The sequence below is a fragment of the Alligator sinensis genome, unplaced genomic scaffold, assembly GCF_000455745.1.
Source record: "Alligator sinensis unplaced genomic scaffold, ASM45574v1 scaffold648_1, whole genome shotgun sequence".
NCBI classification, from domain to species: Eukaryota; Metazoa; Chordata; order Crocodylia; family Alligatoridae; genus Alligator; species Alligator sinensis.
This window is the reverse complement of record NW_005842353.1, coordinates 806330-820817: the sequence shown is the minus strand read 5'-3', so window position 1 is coordinate 820817 and position 14488 is coordinate 806330. Positions and strand designations below refer to the sequence as shown.

At 44.4% G+C, this 14488-nt stretch overlaps 1 long non-coding RNA gene across 1 annotated transcript; it reads left to right on the top strand.

Moving 5' to 3' along the window:
- The first annotated feature begins 907 nt into the window (after positions 1 to 907).
- Positions 908 to 10353, top strand: LOC102387458. The gene is made up of 3 exons (XR_324482.2): positions 908 to 967; positions 6169 to 6254; positions 10241 to 10353. It is a non-coding gene; the product is annotated as an uncharacterized LOC102387458 (long non-coding RNA).
- The last annotated feature ends 4135 nt before the right edge of the window (positions 10354 to 14488 follow it).

Below are 14488 nucleotides of genomic sequence, written 5' to 3'. Positions count from 1 at the left end.
CTGCTTTACCCGTTGAAAACCAAATTCCTGGTAGTGGCAGCAGCATTTCTAGTCAGTCAGGCAGTGCTGAGGGAGTCAGTTGACTTCATGACTCATAATCTACCTGATCCCTTCTAAATTTTTCATTCCACAGGAGTTAATGACCTTCTCTTCTTAATGTTCCACCAATCAAGCTATCCTTTGTTCTGCAACTCTGCTGCCTGTTAGCTGCTCCTAGTAATGAAGCTCCTATTTCACAGCCCTGCAAATTGTTTTTAACTCATTCCAATGAAGATATATTTCTTTTTGCTTCAATCTTAAACTGAATAACACAGGCCTAGGCCCCTAGCATATTAGGAAAACTTCTAGTTTATTTTTAACTGGAGAAAAATATATGTTGTTTTATGTGTGATGATGCACCTCATCATCTGCAACTTCCCTTTTTAAATTCATGTGAGCAGGTATCTGAAAGGACAAGGAAAAGAATTCTGTTGGAAATGAAGTGAGAGAAAATCTGTTTCTTTCCTTAGGATTTAAATTCAAAGAGGAAATTCCTTCCTTTCTTCCTCCTGTCCACTCTCCTGCCTGCAATGAAATAGATTTATGGAAGATCCAAACAAAAGTACATATGCAAGAGGAAGAATACCAGTATGACCTTCTAAGAAGACAAACACAGGGCCAAAGGTGACTTGTACAATTATCCTATTTATGCACTGTCGCAGAGCACTTAGTTGCCCTGCTCCTTTAAAGGGCTGAAACTGCTAGGGAGAGAGCACTAGCAGTGAGTGAGGAGCCCCAGCTGCTGGTTACCAGGGCAGCCAGAATTAGTTAGTTGGCCCACACCTGCCAGCAGTCAGCTGACCAGAAGGGGCAGTGCCTTGCTCATATATAAACCCCAGGGCTGAGGTGAGGAAGGCAGTTCCCTGCTAGCAGCCAGAGGGGAAGGAGTCTCCAAGTAGGATGTGCCTAGTGGTGTTGCAACTGCCTGGTATGCTGCACCTAGGGCTAAGGGGGCTCCATGAGCTCTACAGGTACCCTTGCCTACTAGACACTTAGTGCCGGGGATGAAACCTGATCCTTTTAAAGGGTCAGAGCACACCCTGATTTTTTTGTAGTATGTTATAGCCCAGGGGCTTATGTTTTGCTTGCTTTTGCATACCACTGGTGGTTTGGGTGAGGCTATTTAGGGAATGAGGAGGCCCCTTTGGGGGCCCATGGCAGCATGGGGACCCTGGCACCAGGGAGGGTGCAGCATTTGGGGTGCACAGACCCTGGTGCCGGAGAGGGCATGGCAACGGGCTGCGGAGAGCCCAGGTGCCAGAGAGGCACAGCGATGGGGCTGCAGAGAGCCCAGGCACCAGAGAGGACAAGGGGGGCCAATCACAGCAAGGCCTAGATAGGACAATGTTCGTGCCATCTGTGAGGCTTGAGGCATGGTAAAGGGGTGGTTGGAGCCATGTATATAACCTATAAGGCTGGGGTGTCCCATGACTTCTATTTTGGAATGGGACCCACAAGGGGTCCGGGAACCCACAGGGTCAAGGAAATCCATCAGGACCGTGTCCAATGGGACGTGAATGCAGCTTCCCTATATCATAAATCCATCAAGACGTGGTGGGTGAGAATAGACGGTGCCCATCGGGCCACATTGGCATGGTCAAGGAGCCCTAGGGGTAACACTGCCATCCTTGAGGACCCCATCCCGTGACATACACCTCAACTTTTTCCTTTGTGTAATATCACGGCATGGTACAAATCTGTACTTGTCTACTTCTTCATACACACTTCCATGGCATCCATGCTGGTGAGCATGATAGAACTTGAATACCCTGGAGATTAATTGTCTCCCTCTATAGTGTATGAAGCCATATTTTGTGTGTGCATAGGGCAGAAAGGGGATACACAAATAGTAGATCTCGGCTGTATGTTTTTTGTTGGATTTAAATGCTGCTAATCAACTATCTGCTAATAGTTCATCACATTTAAACGAGACATAACCCTTTCTGTTCCCCAGCCTGCTTTACCAAACATATATAAATGTAAGCAATAATGGTGATAAAGAAAATTGCATGAGGTAAACCTCACAACAAGCTTGGGAATCAAGATATTTAAATGTGTCAAGTACTAACATAAGATTGTACTAGTTTCATACCTCAGCATATACCCAGAATCCTATAATTTGATCCACATACCTGGTACAGGCAACAGCAGTGGGAGGTGCTGCTGGGACAACTTCCCTTTCTAACTGTTTAGCATTCTGTAAAGTCCACAATCTCATTCTAGGGTGTTATGAATGCACCTTATTCTTGTTTTCACAATGTTTTGCAGACTAGATATTATGGTACCCACACTGGTGATTGTGTGTCTGTACACACCTGTGTTTTGCTTTGAGACGTTCTGGTGTACAATGTCATATCTGTAGGCAGTGCGCATCTCTGTGGCCACAGTCATTCTTTCTGTTGCCCAATACCTGTCACCTAACTGCTGCTTCTAGGAGCCAGAAGAACTCAAGAAAATAACTTGTACCTGTTTGTATTAGTTCCAGATATATTATTGTGCTTGCTGCTAATTCTTTGAATGCTTTTGTAAAATAAATTATTAGTATTAGCCAGCAGCAGTTGGCCAGTAAGAATCTCATTCCAGCAGTTTAGTGTTTCTCTGTGATAGAGAGCTAAATCAGAATGAAAATAACCTGTTTTATAGGCAAGAATTGTTTGACTTAGAGACACAGTGAAACAGTAATTTTATTGGACTGGTTTAGTGTCCAGAATATGTTCATATTGTTTTGAGTTCAGTTGCTCAATGGTAGTTTCAGAAATTGTCACTAGGTGGAGCTAAATGACTCTACAAATTGAATGCCCTTTACGAGCAACCTGCATAAAGTCTCAAAGGAAGGGTTTATAAATAGTAGATGTGGGGGGAAAGCTAAGAATTGGTGATTTTAACAAATCCTTTGAGGAATCGGAGTTTTTACAGTCCTGGTTTTAATTACTCGGCACAGGAGAAGTAAAGGTCTTGTCTGCTGAGGGCAAAGGCTGTCTTCTGTTGCTAGTTGTGAAAAACTGAAACGTATTGTAAATACTTTCAGTAACTGAGGTGCACAATTATGAAGAGCAAGTTTACCTTTTATATTTTGCAGGAGTACAATTTAATTATTTCCTGATGTTTAAAATATACTCCTTACTCATAAATTCTGTGTATCAGTAGCATAACAAGGGGTGAGCAACTAGGGGCGTGTGTAGACAAAACAGGGGCTCTAAATTGAAGCAGTGGGTTTTTAAAAAACACTGCTTCAATTTAGTGCTGATTAACCCCCTGTGTTGTGCACACACACTGCTGACTTACCTGCCTCTGCAGTGGGAAGGGGAGGGCAAGCTGCCAGTGGGAAGAATGGCTTCTGGGATGCAGGGGGGCTGGTACTTCCCTCCACCACAGTGGCAGCACCCACCCGCAGGCACCTGGCTCACGGGGAAGCACCAGGCCCCTGAGCATCTCAGGCAGGATCCAGGGGGAAAAAAGAGAGAAAAAAGATCAGGCTCACCCCTTTTCTTGGGCAGAGCTGCTTTCCTGGCTACTGCCAGGCTACCTGCAGAGCTTCCTGCAGAGTTGTGGAGCTTGCTCCATGGCTTCTTGAAGTTCTAGTTTGCTGCACCCCAAGTCATTTAAGGTGCATTACGCCACCAAATTTCCTGCAGTGGCTAGATTTAATGCGCAATATGCCGCCAAGGCGTGCAAACACTGTCACCATTAAAGCAGTGCTAAAGCATTTAGCCCACTTTAAAGTGTCATTCATGCACACACGCCTCTCATTTCATCTACACATGGCCTAGGGCACTAGCCCTAGGTGCCTACTTAGAGGGAGTTCAAGTAAAGCAGCTGCAGCAGCTGCCACAGCCAGCCTGGCCTCTGTCACCACTGCCACTCAGCTCAAGGACTCTGGTGATTATGCCTTTGCTATCTATTAATTTGTTGCTGAAAAAGTGTTACTGGAATACTTATTTTCATAATTTTTTACCTCTGCTCATCACCCTTCCTACAGCCTTGCCTCTCAACTTATTCCAGTTTAGGGACATTGGTCATGCTGGAAAAAAAGGATGCGAGAAGGCCAAACTTAGACATTCCCTCCATGTCCATTTAGCCTCTATCTTTATAATATTTCTCTTCTTAAATAAATATTTGGTTACTTTCTTTATAAAAAGTAATAATACTTGTAGTTCCTTTTGCTGTCTTTGTTTATTTTTGTATTGTTAGTTCACTTTGAATGACTGCCATCTTGACTCTCAGTGTTTGGTAGGATGTGACCATTTAGCATAACCACCTCTTCAAAAGGGAAAGGTGGGACACATGCCTGCTTTCCCCCCACCTCCAGCGGCATGGCTGGACCAGAGCAGAGCAGGGGCAGATGCCCACTATGGGCTTGGTGCTTCCCACCCTGCTGCCTTTCTACCAGGAGCCCTGTACTGGCCATGTGCCTCCTGCCCACCTGGCAGTCATGGGGGGTACAACTCCATGCCACCCCTGTCCCAGCTGCTACTGGGCAGCCAGGGGGTGCCTTGCCACGGCAGCAAGGCCAGCGTGGGGTCCTTGGGGGAGGTCAGCAGGGCAGGGAACCCCAAGCCCTATGGGAACCACATCTGCCCCCACCCTGTGCACAAATCTGGGGGGCACGTGTCCTCTCATGCCCCCTGCCCCTTGGATGAGCTGCCTGTGGCTCCATCCTGCTCAGTGCTCCAGCTACATGCACTGCCCTGGCTGAGCAGCACCCCTGCCCCTGCTCTACTCCCTCCCTCACTGTAGGGGCTTTGATGTGCCCTGCTATGTTCCCTGCCCCCCCCATAGCCTTATCTGCAGGGAGCTGCTCTCTGGACTGCCTGGCTGTATTCCTGGACATGTGCATGTGTGCCAACTTGTACATGCACATGGTGTCTTCTGCATCCTGCTTTCAGCAGCCCCTTGTAGGCTGGAATGTTGCCAGCCTGCAAGGGGAAACCCTTTGTTTGCCATGGATCCCTGCATGACACTACAAATCTGGGACAAATGCAGTTTTGGAGTTGTGCAGCCCAGTATTGAGACTTGAGGTTCCCATTCTGGGGCTGTCCTGCCCAATTTGGGATGGGTGGTCACCCTATGACTATTGAGAATATGTTTGTTCACTGATATTTTTCAGTCTGTTTTCAGTACCTAACATCTTTCATGAAATCTGCTCCAGGTCAGAGGAGAAAGGATAGATGTGAGAACCTCAGGCTGGAAGTAAAATAGTTCACCTGATTTCCTGGTTAGGAGCACAGTGTATAAACTCTCAATTCGGGGGCAGATGTGCATTGCTCAGAGAAACAAGTAGACATGAGCAGCCTCCTTACTTCATAGAATCATAAGGCACCCTACATATGTCCCAAGCCCCCAGCACCCCCAACCCCTAACAGTGCATTGAACAAGCTTTACTTAAAGCACCCCCGTCACAATGTTGAAGCGTGGGATGCTGAATACATAAGACGTTGCAGGCACTTTAATTGGAGGGGCTCCCAAGACCCACTCTAATTAAAGTGCCCTTCCTCGCTCCAGAGCACGTATAAAGCCACCCAAAGATTTTAAGGTCAGAAGGGACCATTGTAACAGTCTGATCTGATCTACATAGCACCAATCATGCAATTTCTTCAGCACTGGCATCATGTCCATAACTTCTGTTGAGCTTCAGCATATCTTTTAGAAAAAGCATCTTCCTGCTTTAAAGATTAAAAGTGACAGAAAGCCACTACACGTTCCTCACTCTTACAAATGTGCACTTTATTCCTACTTTGAATTTCCCTTATTTCATTTCCAGTTATTCCTTTGCCTAACTCAAAAGTCATTTGGTGTCTTGCATTCTTGCAAGACAAGCCACACTGGGCTCCATCCTATCTTCCTTACTTGTTTCTTCTCCATGAGACCATTCAGAAATACTCGGCATGAGTAAGGGAAAAAGAATCTGACCCTGTGCCAGTGATCTATGGTAGTGCTGCCACCATCATCTTGCTTGGGATGGGGCATGAGGGAAAGCCATAGGATTTTAAATCCTTTCTGATTTTCCTTTAAACAAAATAACAAAACAGAACAGTTTCCTTGCTTCCTTTTATAGTTGGTTTTAAACTCTCTCGTTTTTGTTTTGTTTTGTTTTTTTCAATAACCTTTCCTTATTTCCCTTTTCCCTAGCCCTCCTTGTTTGATGTCACTTGAACAGCTGTGACTGGCTGTGGTTACAATGGATCTAAGTTCTTGTCAGCTGGCAGGCTTTAAAAGTGAGTGTCTTTAATTTATTCTGGCTCTCCAAAGAAGGCCTGCATTGTCATTGGAATATTAACGCTTGTTTGTTCTGTCATTTTTTCACTCTGTTCAAGTAGAATTGGAGATCTAAGAATAAAATCCTTGGTTTAACGTAATTTAACTGGTGTGCCTACTTTTTTTTTCTGTCTGCATAAGCCATTTGATTCCTTGTGCACTTAAGCCTAGTCAGTTTATTGCCCTTCTCTTTTATAGCTACCCTTCCCGTAGTATTGTATGAGCAGCAAATGTCACCTCTTCATGCACGCATCTTCATCCAGGTTAAAAGGTAGAGACAGTCAATCAGTCAGTAAATCCCTACTCTCTGCACACGCAGCCAGCACCAGCTGTAGCTCAATTAAACTCAACACTTGAATAGTTCACAGGAGAACTCACATTCGCATATAGAAATTAATCAAACATCCATTTTCCAAGATGTAAAAGTATTCCAAAAAATCACTGAATAGCATAGAGCTTGACGCGTATGCTGGTGCTGTGCAGTTGCATTGGGAGCTTAAAGTAAAAAATTAATATTCAGAGCAGAATTTTTAAATTTGGGTATCTAACTTAGATTGCCCCTGTTCAAACCTGGCATTCAAATGAGCTTATACAGTTGGGACTTAAAAGTCTATTTTGGCACTTAAATGCTCATCTGGGTACTTAAGATGAGAAAATACCCCAGCTTAGTTGTTCCAAACTATGTGCCATGTATACACATTTTGAAAAAGTCAATGCATAATAAAATCTTACGTTATTTTAGCTCTGCCATCTTCCTATAATGCCAGCTGAAGCAGCACTAAGAAAAGAGATCTCTATGGAAAGTACTGCATTATTTTCCCTTTTTGGAGATATTTTTATATCTGCTTCAAAAGCATCATAAAGTATATCCCTCCCACTGAATACTTTAGTTTAAAAGCCCACAGAAAGCTGCTGCAGCTGCTTTGGTTTTTTTTTTTGGTTTTTTTTTTTTTTTTTTTTTTTACAGGTATTTAGAGTAATTTCTATAGAACCCTATTGGTTCAGGAAGAAGGCTAAATGTGTGCATAAATCCCTCCATGTTCAGGATGGCACTTCAACATGTGCTCAACTTAGAATGTGCATAAATCCCATTTATTTCAAGTTAAGCATGTGCTTAAATCCATAAATGCTCTACTGAATGATGGTACCAATCCTTTCTAAAAGAATTTTTTCCAGAAAGAGGGATAATGGAGAGTACAGTGTTTCATAGTTATTAGGGTTGGAAGGTGTTGTAAAACAGTGATGTCAAACTCTTCTAGGTGTGGCTGGTCCATGGACTGGATCAGGCCCACAAACTTCCTCCCTTCTTCCATCCTTCTTCCTCCTTACACTAGCATAGTTGATCCAGCACTTGTTCCAGCTGCTCTGAAACCCATGCTGCATGTAGCATGGATTCCAGAGTGGCTGGAACAGGTGGGTGTGCAGTGACATTTGGCTGGGAGCTTGTAGGGCAGTCCTGGAGCTGCCACTGTGTGAGTACGTATCCCAAACCCTGCCTGTGGGGCTGGTCTGGTGTGCACTGTGGCCTGTTTGGGTCTGTTTAGACCTAGGGGCTGCACCCAGGGCCAGACAGTGGGGCTCCATGAGCTGGATCTGGCCTGCAAGCCATACATTTGACACCCTTGTTGTTAAAGACTCTCCTTAGACTTTGAGCCTTTGTGTGGAAGGATCTGCAGATAAAATGGAGCAAGCATCACACCGGAGTTTGGCATAATGCCATTATGGCCAGATTCTATTTTCTCTTTGCATGTCTAAATGATGGGTACATAGCAAGTTAACAGTAGACTTTGGTATGTAATGCGGGATTCAGAATAGCCCATGCCTGGCTGCTGAGCATATTTTATAGGCTGCACTCTGGCTAAACAGCTGCTTTGGCAGAACAGAATTGCCCAGGATTTGTCAGGTCAGGTAAGTCCCCAGAATTTGGCCGATGGAAAAACTATGACTAGCTGCTGAAATCAGTGAGATACCATCATTATTTTAGGGTTTTGTTGGGGGATTTTTTGGCTTATATCATAGTAGAGAGGGTTTTTGAAAAACAAACCTTAACATTTCATGAAATGTGATCCTTTCAGAGGATGGAGGCATATTATATAAAATGATTTTATGTAAAATAATTTTCAACTGCTCAGTCATTAATCTTTTTATTGTAAAATTCCCAACCTTCTATACTTTTCTTCCTACTCAAAAAGGATAACTTGTTAATACAAGCATTATAGTATCATAACTACTTGTGCTAAGATTTTTAAGTCACCAGTAAATTAACATTCTCAGGACCACCTGTTTCTTATGTTTAATTTTTAAAGCTACAGGGAGTGATACATTCTGATTAATCCATCATTTATGATACAAAAATCTTTAACACCTGATGGTGTAAGAGGAACCCTAATAAAGTCTGGCTACAAAAGTTGTGACTTCAGTTCTGATACTGTCAATAAATATATGACTTGCTTTTATTCAGTGTGTTCAATTTTATGAAAGCACTGAAAGCACTTCCATAGGCTACTACTCTGCTTCAGGGTAGCATGGAAATAGCTCCTGGAAATTCTCAGAAGTGTTCAACAAAGCATAAATTATAGTGAAGATGGGAGAAACTTAGATGTCTATGAATAAGTGAGCATTTCCCTAGGGTATAAACATTAATGACTTTAATTAGATTATAATTATTAGATTATAGATTATTGCAGAAGGATCTGGATAGGTTACAGGGGTGGGCGGACAGGAACAGGATGCGTTTCAATACGGACAAGTGCAGGGTGCTGCACTTGGGTAGTAGGAACCAGCAGCACACTTATACGATGGGGAGCTCCCTACTTGAGAGCACGGAGGCGGAAAGGGATCTTGGTGTCATTATTGACTCCAAGATGAACATGGGCCGACAATGCGAGGTCATGGTTGGCAGGGCTAACCGGACCTTGTCGTGCATCCACAGGTGCATCTCGAGTAGAGCCAGGGAGGTGATCCTCCCCCTCTATGCGACGCTGGTCAGGCCGCAGCTGGAGTATTGTGTCCAGTTCTGTGCGCCCCATTTCAGGAGGGATGTGGACAACATGGAGAGGGTCCAGAGGAGGGCCACCCGCATGATCCGGGGACAACAGGGCAGACCCTACAGTGAGAGACTGCGGGACTTGAACCTATTCAGCCTCCACAAGAGAAGGCTGAGGGGGGACCTGGTGACCGTCTATAAACTCACTAGGGGGAACCAGAAGGGTTTGGGGGAGACGCTGTTTCCCCTAGCCCCTGCTGGCATAACAAGGAATAATGGGCACAAGTTGATGGAGAGGAGGTACAGATTGGACATCCGAAAAAACTACTTCACAGTCAGGGCGGCTAGGAGCTGGAACCAACTTCCAAGGGAGGTGGTGCTGGCCCCTACCCTGGGGATCTTTAAGAAGAGGCTGGATACTTACCTGGCTGGACTCATTTGAGTCCCGTTTTTGTTTTTAGGGTGAGTGGTTTTGTTTGTGTTTTTTGGGTTGTTCTCCCGCCCTGGCGGGGGGGTCGGGCTAGAAGATCTATTAGGTCCCTTCCGACCCTGAAACTATGAAACTATAATTGCTCATGGAGGCATGCTCTTGCACAAGATAAAAAATACCTGACATTGCATTTGGAATAGGGATATAGTATTAACTATACAAGAAGCTTTAATATAAATATCACTTATTTGTTACGGGGGAGTACTTGATAGCCATGTTGGTCTGAGACAAAAAGACACAAAAAACTAGAACTCTTGGTTCCAAAATGATACCTTTTAGACCAACTGGAAAATGGAATATCTTTTTGTCTCAGACCAACACAGCTACCAAGTACACCCCTGAAACATGGAAGATGCCACATTTTAGCCGACTTTGGATTTTAAACTTCATCATAGAATAAGAAGGAAGTGGTTGGTTTGGTGTTTTTTTGTTTTTTAAAAACCTCCTTGCCTGCCATCTGACACCTCCAGGGAAGGAATTCTACCTGATCAACACATCGAAGAGCTACTCAACACAGCTCAAAGACTCTTTCATGGACCCAGACGGACAGCCTTCCATCTTCAGCTCCCCCAGGACAGTTTTCTTGCCATTTTCCAGTTGGTATAAAAAGGATCATTTTGGAACTAAGAGTTCTAATTTTTTGTATGTCTTATTAAATGTTAGTTACTTGAGTGCACAACATATAATCTATTTTTTTTTGTAGCCTAATAGGTAGGGTACTCACCTGGGAGGGAGGAGACCTGGGTTCTAGTTCCTGATCTAAGGTCTGATTGATTACTCTGCTGCACAGTGGCACAGCTTCAGAGATATGCAGAGAGTGGATAGGGCATTTTCTAACAATGTAGGTTTTAAACCCTAGCAACCTTTAACTCCGTAACCTAGAGGTCAGTAACCATCTAGGTCAGGGGTTTTCAACCTTTTTTAACAATTGTACCCCTTCTGGGCACCTGGGAGTGCATGCCTCCTGGTCTACAGATGGGGCATGGGCGGGCTGGGGCCGGGGCTGGGCTGGGCTACACTCGGGGTGGGTGGTAGCAGCGCTGGGAGGAGAGCTATAGGGGGTGCTGCAGCCACTCCAAAATTCACCGTAACCCCCTGTAAAAGGGGACCTTCTTGGGGCCGAGTTTCCTGTGGCCTGCCCACCTGTTTCTGGGCTAGCTGCCTGTCTTCTCACCCACCATGCCTTGATAATTAATTAATTGATGTTGATTAAGTGGGAGGCTGCCCATTTCTTGCCCCAATGCCAGGGGCTGCTATCTGCAGCTCCGTTCCTCCCCTACACCTCAGCCCAAGCCTCGCAGATGGCATCCAGATGTTATCCATATCACCGGCCTCACACTGGGCTCCAGAATCCTACTAGTTGGACCCCACGTAGATCCCTCCATTCAGGCAGCCTATTCTGCCTTCATTCCTGGCTGCGTAGCTCCCTGAGCTGCTTCCCCCTTATGGGTGTGGTCTCCCTGGGACCTTCAGCTCTACTGGCCCTGGCCCACCTCCAGGCCAGTTGGAACCCCAGGCCCTCAGCTCTTGGGCGTTCCTTGAGGTGGGCCCCTGGCCCTTTGACTCTTCTGGTCTTGGCCCCAGCTTGGACCAGTCAGAGGATGTCAAGATAGGTTAAGAGTCTACGGTCTGTCGGTCTGTCTCGTCCACCTTCTAGACCCTACAAAGGTGGTAACCCACCTGGTTGTGGGGGCTAGAGGCTAAGGCACCCCAACCCACCTTTCACTGGGGTGGTAAGTGGTCTGGCATTTCCTTGGGGCTCCTGTGCCACTGGGAGCCCCACCAGGCCACCCACTCCTAGCAGGGTGCAGTTCTAGGTCATGCCCAGGACCAGGAGCCTCCTGACCATCCCCTACAGCTCCTCCCCTACCTCCAGATGATACCAGCAGCCCTGCAGCCAGGCAATATTGTTGCCTGCCTCCCAGCAGCAAAATGCCCTGTTTATATGGGCATCCCTGAATCTAAAATGGCTGCCTTAGCCAGTCACCTGCTGGCTGTTGTCTTCTGGCCCTTAAAGTGGCAGGCACAAACAGTGCCCTGCCACACCCCCCACCAGCCCCTGGTTCCAGCGCAGCCTGGCCCATCACCCCCGCTGGACACATTCCACTGCTGCCCCAGCCCGCAGTGACTTGCACCCTGCCCCACCCTGTGTGCAGATCTGGGGGCACGTGCACCACCATGCCCTCCCAGGGTGCGTGCAGCAGTGGGAACGACCACCCACCATGCCCCTTGGATGAGCCACTCGCGACCCTGTCCCATGCTCTGCCCTGGCTGAGCAGCACCTGCCTTTGCTCCAGCCCCAGCTCCACTTCCTCCCTCACTGTGGGGGGGCCTACAGAAGCAGGGCTACTAACTAAAATCAGTACTAACAATTTGGATTTGTAAAAATATTGAGAATCAGTGTCTGCAAAAAAATAATAATTTTTTTGCAATTAAATTTCTTAAAATAGAATGTGTTCAAGCTTAATTTGACAATTCAATTCAAATACAACATGATTATTTCGTTTAATGAATATGTGGAGTACAGTGCCAGGTAACAGGTATTTTTTTGGAGAGAAACATGTCAAGGCCAATTATAAATTGGGATATTAGTCATAGTATATGGACTCAAACCATGTTCAGATCCAACTGTCTTCAAACTAATTTGAAGATAGGTTAGTCAGGTTCTTAGGTAGGTAGTGCTTTAAATCAGTTTCTGTTTAATCATTCCCGTGTACAGGTTTTTGGGTAATGGTAGTGTTTTTAAGTAGGGAGGTATGAAACCATATAAGATGTTTCCTGGGGCTGAAAATGTCAAATTCCATTAAACAAAGAAAACATAAAGGGACAAAGGTGACAACAGAGGTGTTACTGAACAAGTGGAAGCTCTGATTCCACATTGTTGCTTCAACAGTTGCTAGGCAGTTAATAGTTATTACAATTGTACCAGTCATAACTGTTGTCCCAAACATTGTTTTTCATATTATTGCTTCCGAGATTAATTTTAAATGCATTGACCCTCAAGTCTCATGAGTAGATATGAGTATTTTCTACTCAAACACTGCTACAATGAATTTACTTCTGCATATCTTTAACCCAGCTTCTAAGACAAATTGAGTATTTCAAGCAACCATAAGAATGTTAGTTAATCTTAATGGACAGGTGCAGTCATTATACTTTTACTGGTATAAGTGATCAGAAACTGGTCTATACCTGTAACAGAACAGAAGTTTGGCGCACACAGATTGGTTTAAGAATGGCAGAACCCAGTCTAAGATTTGCCCCCCTCTCGCTCCCCCAGGGGAGAATGTGTGTTCTGTTCATTACTGATCTAGACTACACCGTAACTTAGATCGATTCCACCTCGTACTTTTTGAAAGTCTGTACCGAGCCAATGAGACCACGGATGACTGCCAATACACAGAGGAATATGTATGTTTTACTTCTGCTATAAGCAATGGTTTTCCATTAAAGATAGTGAAATTAGGACAGATAATAACAGTGTAAGAGGCCAGATTCTGAGGTCCTTACTTTCTTTCCTCAGTCTTTATTCATAGCAGCTCTAGCTTAATATTTCATTTTGCCCTAGGATGCAGGGCTTCACCCTAGGTCAACAATGTTTACAAGAAAGAAAGCGAGAGGCATGTATTTCTTACAGTGATATCTTTTAATGAACCAACTATGTAGCTGGATAAAGTTAAACAAGCATTCGCATAAGACATTCAAAAGCTTATCCAACTTAATCCCAACTAAGTTAGCCCAATGAAAGAAATCAACCTAAGAAATCCTTGCCTTTCGCATAATTTCTGGACCACGGCAGCTACAACATCACTTTTACACTACCATTGAAAGGAGGAAGACACAAATGAGTTTTATTGCAAGATAAGATCCAGACTCTCCAGATTTTCCTCTATGAAAAGGCAATACATTATGTGACACTCTCCTCCCCTCACTGTCCTTCTCTGCTATCCTCATTTTCCCTGCCCTCCAAGTTTTTCATGCTTCTTCCTCTGTTTTCCTCCCTCCCTTCACCTATCACTCACTTCTCCTAAACGGTTTTCTTTTACCTTTTTTCTCCTCCCTGAATCATGTTAACTCTTTCTCACTTGCCATTACCTTCACTCCATTTAAATAAAATGTAACTAATATGACAGCTGCTGTTCCACACTTTCATGACTCACTTAGATGTTTGATCTTCTTTGCTTTTGTGTTGTTTAGATTGTGAGCTCTTTGAGATGGAGATGAGCTTTTCATGTTTGTTTGTATGGAGCCTAGCAGAAATAGATCCCTGGACTTGCTGTTTTCAAATCCTGTATATATTATGCTACGTAATATATCAAGTAACAAAACAACATTGCATTAATATTTACACTTAATGAAAAAGCAATAAAAATTCTGTAAGTGTTGAATGTGGCAAAGTTGACATTGATGGAAATATACATAACTGGTGGACTATCCTGATTTCTGAATGTTGCATTAATGTTAGGTATTATGTATAACTCTACAAGATTTTTAAGGGAAAAAGGGAGGGTGGGGAGAAGGAGCCCTCACAGCCTTACTTAAATAATCTTATGTTGCAGTGGACTTTACTGAGGAACCATTAATTGATTACCTTTTGAACCTGCCAAAGACTGAACGTCTGCTCTGTTCCATGAACTGATTAGTTCTAAACTCAACAGACCTACTTGTCCCAGGGAATTTTTAAACAAATGTATGACTTTAAACACTCAAGTTTACAA